This window comes from Puma concolor, chromosome B2 (assembly GCF_028749965.1).
Source record: "Puma concolor isolate L17-30 chromosome B2, mPumCon1.1.hap2, whole genome shotgun sequence".
Classification (NCBI taxonomy): domain Eukaryota; kingdom Metazoa; phylum Chordata; class Mammalia; order Carnivora; family Felidae; genus Puma; species Puma concolor.
In genome coordinates this window covers 77,021,714-77,038,138 of record NC_141671.1, presented here as the reverse complement: position 1 = coordinate 77,038,138, position 16,425 = coordinate 77,021,714, and the positions used below count along the sequence as shown (strand labels likewise).

Sequence of the window (16,425 nt, the reverse complement as noted above, 5' to 3'; positions counted from 1 at the left end):
CCAGGACACAATGACTATCCCTGAGCCCTTTGGAGAATCTTTGGAGATGGTAATAGATCTTTGCATTGCACCACAGCACAGACTAAGATAGGACTGCATGGACCAGGCCCCCAGTGCCCTCCTCTTCCCTCTTGTCTCTTTTCCATAAGCACCAACAGGGCAGGGCCTCCTCCGCTTTGCTCACTGTTGTATTTCCAGCAACCCACACAAGGCCTCACTCATAGCAGAAATGCAATACTTGTTGAATTAGTTTCTCCTATGGTGGAGACGCCCCCAAATTATCTTTCATTCTCTTAGTCGACCCTGAACTTGAGAGCAGAGTTCTCCCATCCTAACAGAAACTTTGGCTGGACATCGAGAAGAGAAACATACCCACACAGGGGAAAACACACTCCAGAGAGAAGCCATGAAGCCTCCATCTGGAAAGGATTTCCAGAGAAGAGACGAGTCATAGCTCTGAGGTAGGTGTGGGGGCGGCAGGCACACTGCTCCCAGCAACCGGGCTTCAGCCCCAGCTCTGAAGATTTAGGAAGCTAGGTTTTCACAATCCTCCAGGGCTGAGAAAGGTAATGAACTGGGACACACTAACCAAGTGGAGGAGAATGATTTATAACCATGGCATCAATTCGGTGAATTACAATAAGGAATAAAATGGCCAAGCAGACCAGAGAACATGCTTTACATGGTCTAGGAAACAAACTTTAAGACCCAAAGATTAACTGATACTGTGGAATAGAGCAAAGGAGTTATGCAATATAATAAAACAGGGCTCTACTCTACCCCACTACACAAGTGCCAGGATGCCGTGCTATTTGTTCTATATCCCAACACGGACGTCCTACTGTAGCCACAAATGAGGCCACTCCCATGGTGGGCTGGGGTCCCCACCACAGAAATGCCATAAGTTTAACTCCTACCTCTTTCTGGACTTCACTTTCCTTGGTCTGGACTTCAAGAAATTCTAGGCATATTGAACAAAACAGTAGAATCCCAAGTTGACCACTCTGTTATAGTTAAGGTTTTCTGGGTCCCCAATACTATTTTTGCTCTACTCCTAAGCTTTCAGAAAAAGTATGTTTTTTATTTGTTATTTGTTTTTTTTTTTTTAAGTTTATTTATTTTTGAGAGAGAGAGAGCAAGAGCAGGGGAGGGGCGGAGAGAGAGAGACAGAGAGAGTCCCAAGCAGGCTCTGTACTGTCAGCATGGAGCCCAAAGCGGGGCTCGAACTCACTAACCATGAGATCGTGATGTGAGCCAAAACCAAGAGTCTGACACTTAACCGACTGAGCCACCCAGGTGCTCCCAGAAAAAGTATGTTTAAAAGTACTAGAGTCAAATCAAAACACCAGCTATCACAAAGCAGTATTTCACAATGAGTTTTCGCTTCACACCCATTAGGATAGCTGTTATAAAACAAAAACAGAAACAAAACCAGAAAAAAACCAGTGTTAGCAAGGATAGAGAGAAACTGGAACACTTGTGCGTTGCTGACGGAAAGGTAAAATGGTGCTGCTGCTAGCTCCTCAAAAATTTAAACATGGAATACTTTATAATCCCTCAATTCCAGCTCTGGAATTATACCCCAAAGAGTCAAAAGCAGAGACTCCAACAGCTATTTGTACACCAGTGTCCTCAACAGCATTATTCACAATAACTATAAGCGGGGGGCAGTACAAATGCAGACTGGCAGTTGAATGAATAAACAAAACACAGTATATCCATGCAATGGGTATTATTCAGCCTTAAAAAGAAATTCTGACATATGCGACAACATGGATGAGCCTTGAAGACATTATGTTAATAAAATAAGCCAGACACATGAGGACAAATACTGCAGGATTCTTTACGCGAGGAACCTAGAGTACTCAATTCACAGAGGCGGAAAGTAGAATGGTGGTTGCTGAGGTCTGGGAGAAGCAGGAATGGGAAGTTATCATTTAGTGGATACAGAGTTTCAGTTTGGGATGATGAAAATGTTCCGGAGGCAGATAGTGGTGATGGTTGCACAACAATGTGAATTTTATGTTATACATATTTTGCCAAAACTGTTGAAAGTTCTAAAAAATTTTTCTAATAAGAAAATAATAAAAATCAGCACTTCCCAACCAATGTCCTTGGGGAAAGCATGATTGAGAGCTCCTGAAGCAAAAGACCACCCTGGGGGACATCCAGGCATCCCTCCCGGTGTGGGTCCTTCTGCTATGGCCAGCTTTCAAGGATTCAGCTTTGTTCTTTTCCAGAGCCCTTGTGGTGAGTCCTTTCCATGTAAAAGGAATATTCTATCCAGGATGTGAGGAATCTTCCTCCTGCATACCAGAGAGAGCTGTGGGCAGCGGGGGGGAAAATACTGGTGCAGCCCTGGCTCCGGTCCCCTTACCTCCACCAGTCCTGGAGACACACTGGTTGCTTCACAAGCTCTCCTTTTGACCAGCTTCACCTTCTGTTGTCCCTGTCATTAGCCAACCTCATTTCAGCAGAAGTCCATTACAAGTTACTATTCCCAAGCTTCCAGAGCCTTCTTGTGGATTGCATTTAAAGTCACAAAGAGGAAACACCATAATCTTCTAAAACGGGCTCCAGTCTCTGGGGAATGTTTTCTGGAGACCAGCTAGAATTTATGGATCTGCAAGACAGGACTGCCAATATTTTTATTTTGCCAAATAAGGACATTTTTTGAAAACGACTATTAGTAATAATTATCATCCCATAAGCAAAAAGTCATTTTAAGCACCTTCCAAGCGACAAAGAGATAATCTCACAGTAAAGGCAGTCCTCTGCAAGAAAGGAAAGCTGACAGTGACATCAACATGTTCACAGGAGGCAGATACTTTTACGTGGGTCTGTATTACACTGCCTCGGTCCATTGCATTCGCATGAAAGCTGCCCGAAATGGCTTAGACATCCATCCTCTCTGAAAGCAAAGGAAAGGACTCGGAGGGATGTGGTGAGATTTTCTTCTACAGAATCTATGATTCTGTAACTGAATAAAATATCAAGTGTTTTCCATTTGTATCACGAACTCAATGATGTGTGTCTATTTGTAAAAATTGTGTGTGTGTACACGTGTGTGTGTGTGTGTGTGTGTGTATACAGTGCAGTATGGATATAGTACTGTCACAGGCTGAACTGTGTCCCCCTAAAATTTGTATGTTGTAGCCCTAACCACCCCCAAACCTTAGAATGTGGCTACATTTGAAGACAGGGCCTTTACAAAAGGAACGAAGTTAAAATGAGGCCTTTAGGGTGAGCCCTAATCCAATCTGGTGTTCTTACAAAAAGTAATAAGGACACAGGGAGGGATGCCAGGGCCACTTGTGCACATAGGGACAGCGAGAGGATGGCCACCTACAAACCAGAGAGAGAGAGGCCTGGAACACATCCTTCCCTCAGCCCTCAGAGGAAACCAGCCCCTGATGACACCTTGATCTTGGACTTCAAGTCTCCAGAACTGTGAGGAAATAAATTTCTATTGTTTTAGCCACTCAATCTTTGATATTTTGTTATGAGAGCCCTAGCAAACTAATACAGTTTTGATTATTTAAACTGTCATAGGGGCGCCTGGGTGGCTGAGTCAGTTAAGCGTCTGACTTCAACTCAGGTCATGATCTCATGGTTCGTGGGTTTGAACTCCACACTGGGCTCTGCACTGACAGCTTGGAGTCTGCTTCAGATCCTCTCTTTACCTCTTTCTCTACCCCTCCCCTGCTCTCATGCTGTCTCTCAAAAATAAATAAACATTAAAAAACATAAATAAAAATGAAAAATAAATAAATAATAAACTGTCCTAGAAAGTCCGTGAAAATTGACTTACTAAACCAACCACTTTTACTGTAACTAAACAACAAAAAATTTCTGGAAAGAAAACCCTTTTTGAAATGTCATTAACCTACCCCACTATATGCCATCTTCAACAATTTGTGATGTTCTCATCAACGTGTCCTTCAAGAAGAACATGTTAAAATGAGTATGGGTCCATTCAGCCCAACGAGGATATTTTAAACACTATGAGTTCCACTATGAAAGATTTTGTGGGGTTTCAAAAGTCAAGGCCTATGCCCTGAAAGAATTCAGACTTCTATTTGAAACCAAACTCTCCTCTGTTAAATATCACCCCTTCAAATGCACACACAGAGACATTAAGGTGCAATGCAAAAGCCTGATGACACAGGCAGACAATACGTGAATGGGATTATGATGAAAGAGAGGCTCATTACAGCAAGGGGCCAGGTGGGGGAGGGTTCAAAGACAGTCCTCTGAGCTTTGCCTACTCTATTCCACCTGCCAGCCTGGACTGCCATCTACCCCCTACTCTGGATTCCTGCCAACCTTTGAGAATAATGCTCAGTCACCACTTCCCCCCGACCAGAGTCCTGCCCAAGCCCATGAGGATTGTCTCCCTTCATTCAAATCCTGTCATGTGGATTACCTGACTCTCTCACTTTAATAATGAGTATATAAGTCAGATTCCCTCAGGATCAGACTTCGCCTCTCCCTGAACTCTCATGCTGATTTATAGAGCTGTTATTATAAAACATCATGGCCAGGTGAATTACCATTTTAACAATACTAGGAAAACAACCACCCTTTCCATTTTAATTAGTGGAGTTTGTGAAACATTCGTCATAATAGGGCTAAGGAGAATGAGACTGGCCATATCTTAAATCACTTTGAGGACGATCTGGCAAACGAGCCTACTTTGTATTTACTGCTCATGCTATCTGTCTCCAAACAGCACACACTGTTCTTTACAGCCCTGAGCTGAATCATTCTTTTGACAAATAAGCCAAAAGGAGAAGGACCAGGTATTCCAATCTCTGTTCCACAGAAAAGGAAATTTAAACCAAAGCAGTGGTTTATTTAAGAGCTCCAGACCGAACCATAGGAAGGCTACACTTTCTCATGATCATCATATCCTCCTTTGTCTGGGATTCTTAAACTAAGGTGTATGTCTTTGTCTTTTCTAGTTTTTCCACCTACCGTACCCACTGCCAACCTAGTACAGTCCCTAATTACAAGCAGACAGAGTCTGGCAGAGCAAGGCCAGCCAGGCTCCAGGCTCCCCCGGGCCTTCTCAACTGCAAGGAAGGACTGGCCAGAAGACAGCCAGACAGAGCCTTGCACAGCAAGAGTCAGAAATGCCAGTTCCTTGCTCTGCCTGCCGAGGACTGGGGATATCAACCCCCCAAGTCTCAGGACATACCTGGCTCATCCTCCCGGTTCAATGTTCCTACATCCAAGTCTGGAGTACATGTAAGTAACATCAAGCAAACAGACTGTTACTCTTTACTGTTTCAACCTAAGCATATATAATCCATACTCTGAGCTGGTGCAGCTGTGGGGCCTGATCAAATGTCAATCCTATTTTTCTCTTCCAGTGCCCCTTAAAATGCATTCAAAAGAATGCATTTAAAAGACTTAGAAGGTTATATTTTCAAATTAAATAAGTACAGACATGTTATAAACTGCAAATATCAAAAGAATGTTCAAGAGAAATACATATTTGCTTCTGGTGGCCTTGGCCTATGCTTCAGACTCCCAGAAACATGGGTTAACTATCCTCTCCTACTAAGGTAATTTAATGGAGACTTCAGAGGAGCGCTGGTTGGAATATATGTCGGTTTACATGATAGAGCATCCCGATCTTCAGATTCACCTGTTGCTTTGTTTTTTTCTTTTTTCTTCCACACAAGAGAATTATATTGGGGGAGGGGGTATCTACACAAATATTCATAGAAATACAGGTGCTGTTTACACCCACATATCCTCACTTATCTCTAATTTTTCTTTCTTGATCAACTAGGCAACTGTAAAGCTGACCTGTAGGAAGCAGCCCCCTCAGCCTGCCCCACCTCTGCCTTTAATTGTTGTTTTTGCTGTTACCAAGGACATGAAGAAAACAAAGGCACCTTTGAGGAGAGTGATTATTTGAAGCTTATAAATTATTTTCACTTGAAGGGTTACAAAATTTACTAATGTTCTCCAGTCAGGTGAAAATCGCATAGATCTTGGTAACAGAGGCACAAGCAACAATTCAACTCAGACTTTAACTAAAATCCATAATTTTAGTATTTCATAAAAAGATGCTCAACTTCTGGTTTTTTACTTCACATCTCAGCAACACCATAATGGATTGAAGAATCATGTTTGCAAGGAAGGAGAAGCAAAAATGCATACTTGCCCCTCTTTCTAATAGGACTAAGCAGTTCTTATTTTCTAGTCAAGAAGAAAAATCACTTTGCACCCTGACATAAGCTAAAAATAACATGACCATCCTGTCTGAAAGTTGGTCCCCCAGATAACAAAACCTTGAACATGTCCCATAAGCCTGGGCTCCCTAAGGGAAACCATTTTTTTCTCCTGATTGTTTGTTATGGGGTGTCTGAAGATAAGTCATAACTTTGGGGAATACAGTAATCATGTGCGAAAGTTGCTTTCAACCATGAACAAAAGACTAATGGACACTTGAGAACTCTGAAAATCTTATGGGGTATTTTCTTTCAAGTATTCATTGTATTTTTATTTGATGAGTCAATCTTCTGAAGCCTAACACCCCTGCACTCTGGGCAAGTAAATATTTTCTTTCCTTTTCTAAACGCTCCTACCTCCAAGTCTGGAGTACATGTAACATCAAGCGAATAGACCGTTACTCTTTACTGTTTCGACCTAAGCATATATAATCCATACTCTGAGCTGGTGCAGCTGTGGGACCTGATCAAACGTCAATTTTATTTTTCTCTTCTGTTGCCCCTTAAAATGCATTCAGTGGATTCATCCTCCCTGTCTTCAGATGAACACTTGAGTAGATCCTTGGGTAGACCTTTCTGCTCAAGCAACCACTTCAAAGTCCCAAAAGAATTCAAGTTTGCAGTCTGGAAATAAAAGAAACCACAACCTGGTTATAACATTAAATCTCCTTCCCTATGCCAGCTAGGTCCTGCTGCCCGCTAGTCTCTGCAGGGATTGGGGGAATGTTGATCTCTTTTCTTATTCTCCACTTTATGTGCAACTGCTGGTCAGTTTATCACCCCGCCAAAATCAAAGTAGGGGCCGGGACTATATGGCCCCTCTGTTTATGGGTACTTTAATGATACTCACTCTCCTTCAGCTGACTGCTCACTCTTCCTTAGTCTCTGGATTTCTGGAAACTCTAGCTGCTGGGGTGCCCTCACTCCTGGGCTGAATTTAGAGTGGCTCCAGGTCAGCCCTCTTTCCTACATGGTCCCACTTGGTCCCACAGGAAGGTCTATGATATCTTTTGCCCTAACAAACTCTGTGAAGGCAGGTGATCCTACTGCCCAGGCCACCACATGAGCCCCAAATGCAAGAAACACCTGTACAGTTCAACTAGTGTTTCTTCAAAAGTCCCCCTTGCTGGATTTGGGATGAAGGAAATGATCTTTCTGAATAAATCTCTTTAATAAAGCCTCCTCTCATAATCCTCATATTCTTTTTAAAATTTTTTTTTCAACGTTTTTTATTTATTTTTGGGACAGAGAGAGACAGAGCATGAACGGGGGAGGGGCAGAGAGAGAGAGGGAGACACAGAATCGGAAACAGGCTCCAGGGTCTGAGCCGTCAGCCCACAGCCTGACGCGGGGCTCGAACTCACGGACCGCGAGATCGTGACCTGGCTGAAGTCGGACGCTTAACCGACTGCGCCACCCAGGAACCCCTCATAATCCTCATATTCTTGAAGCAGCCAGTGGGGTATGTTATGCAAAAGTTCTCAAATATATACACTAAAATTTCTACTTGGTGGTCTAGCACTGTCTTTTGGAATTTCACATAATTTGAATGTGTGGCTCAGTCAAAACTTTACTTCAGTACCCTACTTACATACCTATACATACAAATGCATAGACTATAATTTCCAATTATTTTTAAAGTTTATTTACTTGTATGTATCTAGTAAAGTTGAGGAATTTGAGCATTGAAAGGGGCAGAGACATGGAAGTCAATACTCTCTCACTGGGGGGGAATACTCTCTCAGTCCTGACAGAAAATCACCTAAAATTGGCTTGATCTGATACTGGGAACAAACCTACTTCCTCTTCTCCAGATATCTGAGGACTGGTCTCATAACTGGCCAAGGCTCCTCTCTGCCAGGCTACATACTTATTGTTCCTCACATGGCCTAGTCTTCAGATCCTCATCACCTAGGTCACTTTGCTCTGGATGCTGCAAAGTTAGTTTCTGTCCTCCATTAAGGGGCCACCAGAAGGGGATGCTGTGTGGAGGGAGCCTAGGCTCCCATGATCCAGTCATCACAGGTTTGAGGTAGATGGTAGTAGTTAAGGGCCCAGGTTCTAATCCCAGCTCTATTGTTTACTGGCTATGTAATCTTAAACAAATTATTTAATCTTTCTGTGCTTCAGCCTTCTCATCTGTTACCGGAGAATGGTGATAATTATATTCCCTACTTCATGAAGTTGTTACAGGGATTGAGATAAAATTGTGAAACACTCATAATTATGCCTGGCACATAATAAGCTCCACACAAATGTCTGTTTAAAAAAAAAAAAACACCTGTCATTGTCATTGCAACCCAAGTTTGCGACTGAGTAGCTACTTCACATTATGGTCCTTTCAGGGCTTGGTGAGCCACTGAAATCCTTGGGTTTTTTTTTCTTTTACGTGAATTATGAATTGCTTCTCACTGGGATCACTCCATCTTTTACTTTTTAAATTGACTGTGAACCTAAATGCAAGACTAGGCCTTCAGCCTTCTAGTATTATTATCTCTTGTCCAGATATAAAATGTGTCTCATGGAGTATCCTGCCAGATTTGTACTTGCCACATCTCTGATAAATGTCTCCTCTCTGTCTTTCTCCTGATAAATAATACCAAGGAGGTGCAGGGACAGGGAGAGAGCCTTGTTGTACATCCTCTATTCCCTTATTTTATCCTTAGGGATAGTATGAGACTTTGCAAAATGCTTCTGCAAAGGCAGGACACTCTTTGGGCCATCTGTAATGAGGAGCAGGGACCAATGACTAAATTATTTGTATGTCTCTAGCTTTGGGAAGCCCCATTTGTAAAATGTAAATAGCAACATCCACCTAGCTGTGAGAAGTAAAGGATATTGTGCCCAAAAGTGGGCACTAGGGCACTAGGAAGCAGCTTGCTAAGTCACTGCCATACTGAAAACATTAAAAGGTCAAAAATAAACATTCTCCAGAAGACATAGCATATTGGGCCACAAAATCAGTCTCAACAAATACAAGAAGATCCAAGTCATATCATGTACCTGTTCTGACCACAACACTATGAAACTAGAAGTCAACCACAGAAAAAAATCTAGAAAGACCAGAAAGACATGGAGGTTATATAGCATTCTACTAAACAATGAATGAGTCAACCAGGAAATAAAAGAAGAAATAAAAAGATATATGGAAACAAATGAAAATGAACATAATGGTCCAAAATATTTGGGCTTCAGCAAAAGTGGTCCTAAGAGGGAAGTATATAGCAATACAGGCCTACCTTATGAGCAAGAAAAATCTCAAGTAAAAACCTAACCTTACACCTACAGGAGCTAGAAAATGAACAACAAATGAAGCCTAAAGCCAGCTGAAGGAAGGAAATAATAAAGATTAGAGCAGAAATAAATGATATAGAGACAAAACAAAAACAAAAACAATAGAACATTAGAACAAATCAATTAAACCAGAAACTGGTTCTTTGAAAAAAATCAACAAAATTGATAAACCTCTATCCAGACTTACCTAGAAAAAGTGAAAAGAACTCAGATAAATAAAATCACAAATTAGAGAGAAGAAATAATATCCAACACCACAGAAATACAAACAATTATAGGAGAATACTATGAAAACTATATGCCAACAAATTGGACAACCTAGAGGAAATGGACAATTTCCTAAAAGCATATAACTACCAAAACTGAAACAGGAAGAAATAGAAAATTTGAACAGACTGATACCTAGCAAAGAAATCAAATCAGTAATCAAAAAACTCCCAAAACAACAGTCCAGGACCAGATGGCTTTACAGGTGAATTCTATCCAACATTTAAAGAAGAGTTAATACTTATTATTCTCTGGGAATGCAAGCTGGTGCAGCCACTCTGGGAAACAGTATGGAGGTTCCTCAAAAAACTAAAAATAAAACTACCCTACAACCTGGCAATTGCACTACTAGGTATTTATCCGAGGGATACAGGTGTGCTGTTTCAAAGGGACACATGCACCCCCATGTTTATAGCAGCACTATCAACAATAGCCAAAGTATGGAAAGAGCCTGAATGTCCAACAACATTCAATTCAATATATTCAATATACAATATACAATATACAATATTCAATATACAATACAGTATTACTCAGCAATCAAAAAGAATGAAATCTGCCATGTGCAACTACGTGGATGGAACTGGAGGGTATTATGCTAAGTGAAATTAGTCAGAGAAAGACAAATAACATATGACTTCACTGACATGAGGACTTTAAGAGACAAAACAGATGAACATAAGGGAAGGGAAACAAAAACAATATAAAAACAGGGAGGGGGACAAAACAGAAGAGACTCATAAATATGGAGAACAAACTGAGGGTTATGGGAGGGATTGTGGGAGGGGGGATGGGCTAAATGGGTAAGGGGCACTAAGGAATCTACTCCTGAAATCATTTTTGTACTATATGCTAACTAATTTGGATGTAAATTAAAAAAAAAATAAAAAGTAAAACAAGTTTAAATAAATAAATAAATAAATACTTATTCTTCTCAAACTATTCCATAAAATAGAAAAGGAAGGAAAACCTCCAAAATCATTTTATGAAGTCAACATTACCCTGATGCCAAAACCTGAGAAAGAAAGCACAAACAAAGAGAACTATAGGCCAATCAATATTTCTGATGAACACAAATGCAAAAATCCTCAACAAAATAGTAGCAAACCAAATCCAACAGTACATTAAAAAAATAATCCACCATAATCAACTTGGATTTATTCCTGGGTTGCAAGTGTGGTTCATATTTGCAAATCAATCAATGAGATACATCACATTAATATAAGAAAGGATAAGAACCCTATGGTTATTTCAATAGATGCAGAAAAGCACTTGACAAAGAACAACATCCATTTGTGATAAAAACTCTCAACACAGTAGATTTAGAGGGAGCATACTTCAACATAGTAAAGGCCATATATAGCTAATATCATCTTAAATGGAGGAAAAGTGAGAACTTTTCTTCTATGATCAGGAACAAGACAAGGATGTCCATTTTCTCCACTTTTGTTCAATATAGTACTGGAAGTCCTAACCACAACAATCATACAACAAAAATAAATAAAAGTCATCTAAATCAGCATGGAAGAAGTAAAATTTTCACTATTTGCAGATGACATGATACTATATAAAGAAAACCTGAAAGACTCCACCAAAAACTGCTAGAACTGATTAATGAATTTAATAAAGTTGCAGGATACAAAATCAATGTACAGAAATCTGTTGCATTTTTATACACTAATAATTAAGTAGCAGAGAAAGAAATTAAGAAAACCATCCCACTTACAACTGCACGAAAACCAATAAGATACCTAGGAATAAACCTAACCAAAGAGGTGAAAGACCATACTCTGAAAATTATAAAACACTGATGAAATAAATTGAAGATGACGAAATAAGTGAAAAGACATTCCATGCTCATGGATTGGAAGAACCAATATTATTAAAATGCTTATACTACCCCAAATAATCTATACATTTAATGCAATCCCTATCAAAATACCAACAGCATTTTTCACAGAACTAGAATAAAAATCCTAAAATTGTATGGAACCACAAAAGACCTCGAATAGCCAAAGCAATCTTGAAAAAGAAATACAAAGCTGGAGGCATCATAGTTCTATACTTCAAATTATATTACAAAGCTGTAGTAATCAAAACAGATGATACTGACACAAAAATAGACACACAGATCAATAGAACAGAAAACCCAGAAATGAACCCACAATTACATGATCAATTAATCTTCAACAAAGCAGAGAAGAATATCCAATGGAAAAAAGACAGTCTCTTCAACAAATGGTGTTGGGAAAACTGGACAGCCACATGCAAAAGAATGAAACTGGACCATTCTCCTTCACCATATACAAAAATAAACTCAAACTGGATGAAAGACTAAATGTGAGACCTGAAACCATAAAAATCATTGAAGAAATAACAGGCAGTCATTTCTCTGACATCAGCTGTAGCAACTTTTTCTAGATAAGTCTCCTGAGGGAAGGTAAACAAAAGCAAAAATAAACTATTGAGCTATGTCAAAATAAAAAGCTTCTGCACAGCAAAAGAAACAATCAACAAAAGTAAAAGGCAACCTACAGAATGGGAGAAGATGTTTGCAAATGACATATCCAATAAAGAATTAGTATCCAAAGTTTATGAAGAACTTATAAAACTCAACACCCAAAAAACAAATAATACAATTTAAAAATGGGCAGATGACATGAATAGACATTTTTCCAAAGAAGACACAGATGGCCAACAGACACATGAAAAGATGCTCAACATCACTGATCACCAGGGAAATGCAAATCAAAACTTCAATGAGATATCACCCCACACCTATCAGAATGACTAAAATCAACAACACAAAAAAAACAAAACAGGCTTTGCCAGGATGTGGGGATAGGGGAGCCCTCTTGTACTATTGGTGGGTATGCAAACTGGTGCAGCCATTCTGGAAAACAGTATGGAGTTTCCTCAAAAAGTTAAAAATAGAACTACCCTACAATCTAGTAATTTCACTACTAGGTGTTTGCCCAATGAACACAAAAACATTAACTCAAAGGGATACATGCACCCTAATGTTTATAGCAGCATTATATACAATAGCCAAATTATAGAGCCCAAGTGTCCATCGACTGATGAATGGATGAATGGATAAAGAAGATGTGGTATATATCAGCAATGGAATATTACTCGGCCATAAAAGAAGAATGAAATCTTGCCATTTGCAATGACATGGATAGAGCTAGAGAGAATTGTGCCAAGCAAAATAAGTCAATCAGGGAAAGACAAATACCATATAATTTCACTCATGTGTAGAATTTGAGAAACAAAACAAATGAGCAAAGGGGGGAAAAGAGAGAGAGAGAGGCAAATCAAGAAACAAACTCTTAACTATAGAGAACTGATGGTTACCAGAGGGGAGGCAGGTGGGGGGAATAGGTGAAATAGGTGATGGGGATTAAGGAGGGCACTTGTGATGAGCACGGGGTGTTGTATGGAAGTGTGGAATCATTATACTTTACACCTGAAACTAGTATTACACTGTATGTTAACTATCTGGAATTTAAATAAAAACTCTAAAAAAATAAATAAAAGGTTAAAAATAAGGAATTTATAGAGGAATTCTGATTGGCAAAATATCAGGCCTAGAGAAATGGGGAAGAGGAAGGCTACATTTTCCAGAATGTGCAGATGATACAATTTGCAAAGTGAAACCCCACCATGAGCAGAGTGGGGGTAGCCTAGAAGGATGAAGAGGGACATCCAGGGATAGGTATGGACACCCCTACAGAGGCAGCAGGATGGACAACACAGAACAATATACACACACATTTGATAAAACAATACTCTCCCTTGCACATAGAATGCACTTGATGTTTTCTCTCCCCTGCTATTTACTTTCACGTTAAAAAAAAAAAAAAATGCTGATGATGGAGCACCTGGGCGGCTCAGCTGGTTAAGCATCCAACTCTTGATTTTGGCTCAAGTCATGATCTCACATTTCACGGGACTGACTCTGCATCAGGCTCCATGCTGACAGTGCAGAGCCTGCTTAGGATTCTCTCTCTCTCTCTCTCTCTCTCTCTCTCTCTCTCTCTCTCTCTCTCTCTCTCTCCCCTAGTCTCTTTTCCTCTCTCTCAAAATAAATAAAATAAACTTTTTTTAAAATGCTGGTGCAACTCACTACATTCATATCATTGCCCTATATGAGTTATAACCCACATTTGAAAAACAACGGGGTATGGCATGCCCCAATCTACAAACGGGTAAGTCTCTAGAAAAGAGAAATCGTTTGACATAAATTGTCTTTGGAAATCCTTTCCTGGGTGGTCTTTAGCTTTCTCCTTTAAAAATTTGTTCTGAACACTGCCAGGATTCAATGTTTCTCTCTTTTGAAAAGTCTGGTTGGGGTTCTCCTCTCTCAAGCCTGCTTTAGGGCGATGGTGAATGCTTTCACCGCTCTAGGATGCCTGTTTTTTGGCCTTGAGCAATCCAGCCCAGTCTTGGGTTTCAAGACCTCTTAAAGGGGTCTTATTTCTTTGCTCCCAGAAAGAAACAAACTGGGAACAACTCTGCCTTCTCCTGCACCTGCTGGTATCCTGTCATCTTCCATAAACATTGGATGATCAGGGCATAACCCCTTGATGTGGACACTCCAATTCATGGTGGCCTCTCCCATCCTGGACCTTACCGGTGGCAGGCCCAGGCCACTTTCCTACCTGTGTTCTTAGTAAGGAACCCTTGTGATGTACCTAAGGGACACTAGCCTCACAGTCCTAGTTTCCAGGCCTCTACTCCCACTATTAACTGGAGGATTCCGTTGGAAAACTTGTATCTCAACCTAAGTATTTTTCACGTGCAAACTGGAAATACTATCACTTACCTTTGGGGTTTTCATAAGGATTTATAGATGGAAGTTCCCCTCTCTTCCCTGGAATAGCATTGGCAATTTCTCCCAACCTCCCTTTGCTTTCAGGACACCATTAAATGTTTCCTTATGTCATGAGATTAAATCCAGAGTAATAGCTGGGATTCCTCGAGTCTTCTAAACTGCTTAGGAAACCACAAAGCCTCAAAACAACTTTCTAACGAGGCGATCTTTTGTCTTCCTCAATTAATTATGCGGCAAGGATGGAAAAGGAAGAAAAACGAAACCGGCATTTCCCTCTAATCAGTAAAATGACCTGCGGGCAGGCTCCCTAGCGCAAACGAAATGAATTAACTGTCAAGCCAGGGTTGATTCCGAGAACCCTGCCCACCGCAGGGGGCGTGCACCCCGGGCCAGCGGACAGCGCACTTCCCCTGGATGCGTAGGGTCCCCGCGCCCAGAAGGGCTCTCAGCTGTAGGGCACAAAGGTGGCAGGCAGACCAGGGCGTGGAAAGTTTTCTCACGGGCGGGGGAAGGTGTTCCACGGCCTTCCCAGTGGAGCGGAGGAAACCCACCCAAGCCGAAGCCCAAGCCCCGAGCGCCACCGCTCCCAGCCTTTTCGGACGGCCTCCGGCGGGACGCTCACATCAGCGGGCTGCGAGGAAGGTTATAAACTTGGGTGCTCTCCACGGGGTCTCACTCTTCTCCTGCGCACCTCCAAAGCCTCAATTTTCCCCTTCCCACTCCCATCCTCCCAAACATCCCCCAACTAAAGTCCACCCCCAAACCCAACGGAGCCCGACTGCCTGCCTTCTCTCGAGCCTCCCGCACCCAGTGCCTCGGCTCTGCGTGGTCCCGGGCGCCCCGTCCCGCCCGCGGTTACCGGCTGGCGCTCCCCGGCCCGCGGGCGCCGCTCCTCCGAGGTGCGTGAGCTTCGCCACCGCCTCCACCTCCTTCCGCGGCCCCGGGCTTGGCGAGTCGCTCCTGGCGCCGCGGTGCGGCGGGGACGCGCGCTCCCGACCTGCAGGCGAACTGGCCCGGGGATGCCGAGGCCCAGAGGAGGCGAGCTTTGCCGAACCCTGCCCCTCGCTGTCTGGATAAGCGCTTTCCGCCAAGAAAGGGAAAAGGGATCCGAGAACGCTTTACCCTCCCCAGCTCTGCAGTGGGTCCCTCAGGCCGATTTTGACTAATGAGCTGAGCAAGGAGAGGGCAGCATGAATGAGATTTGTGAGAAATCCTCAGCGTTGGATTCAAGTTCAGTAAGGCCGGGCTCCTCTAGCACGAGCTGCTAGAATTACCTCAATTTCAGTTTCTTCTCTTGCTTCCAGGTACCGGTGCCAACGGACAGTCTAAATGTCCCCCAAACAGGGCCTCAAAAGGATAGGACTGGACCAAGAAAGAGTAGTTTCAAGTTAGCAGAAGTGGCTGTCTCCTCCCTTCCCGTAAATCTTTACTGGATTCCTATTCCATGCCAGACGCTGATCTGGGTGCTGTGGATACTATCTCCTGGAGCTTGTCTTCTATCTAGTAAAGAGACACTCAATAAACATAAATAAAATATGCAGTATGCGCCATGGCAATAAATGCTACCGAGAAAGAATAACTCAGGGAGCGCTTAAAGAATGTTGATGGCTGTGGTCGGAGGTGGCCCCAAGTGAAGGTGGCTCTTGAGTATGTAAGAGATGGACCACGGGAATCTACCCCAAAAACCAAGAGCACACTGTACACACTTTATGTTAGCCAATTTTGACAATAAATTATATTTTTAAAATATTGAAAAAAAAAAAAAAAGAACTGAGATAAGAG

The 16,425-nt window shown here is 41.8% G+C and overlaps 1 protein-coding gene across 2 annotated transcripts in view; it reads right to left on the bottom strand.

Annotated features, from left to right (window-relative positions):
• MRAP2 (melanocortin 2 receptor accessory protein 2) overlaps nt 1-15,657 on the bottom strand; it is a 55,642-nt gene extending 39,985 nt beyond the window's left edge. The window contains exon 1 of one of the 2 annotated variants that reach the window (XM_025925750.2): nt 15,503-15,657. The gene's annotated coding sequence lies outside the window, so the exon portion shown is untranslated. The remainder of the gene's footprint in view (nt 1-15,502) is intronic. The other variant, XM_086707342.1, reaches the window with a different exon arrangement.
• Nucleotides 15,658-16,425: the final 768 nt, after the last annotated feature.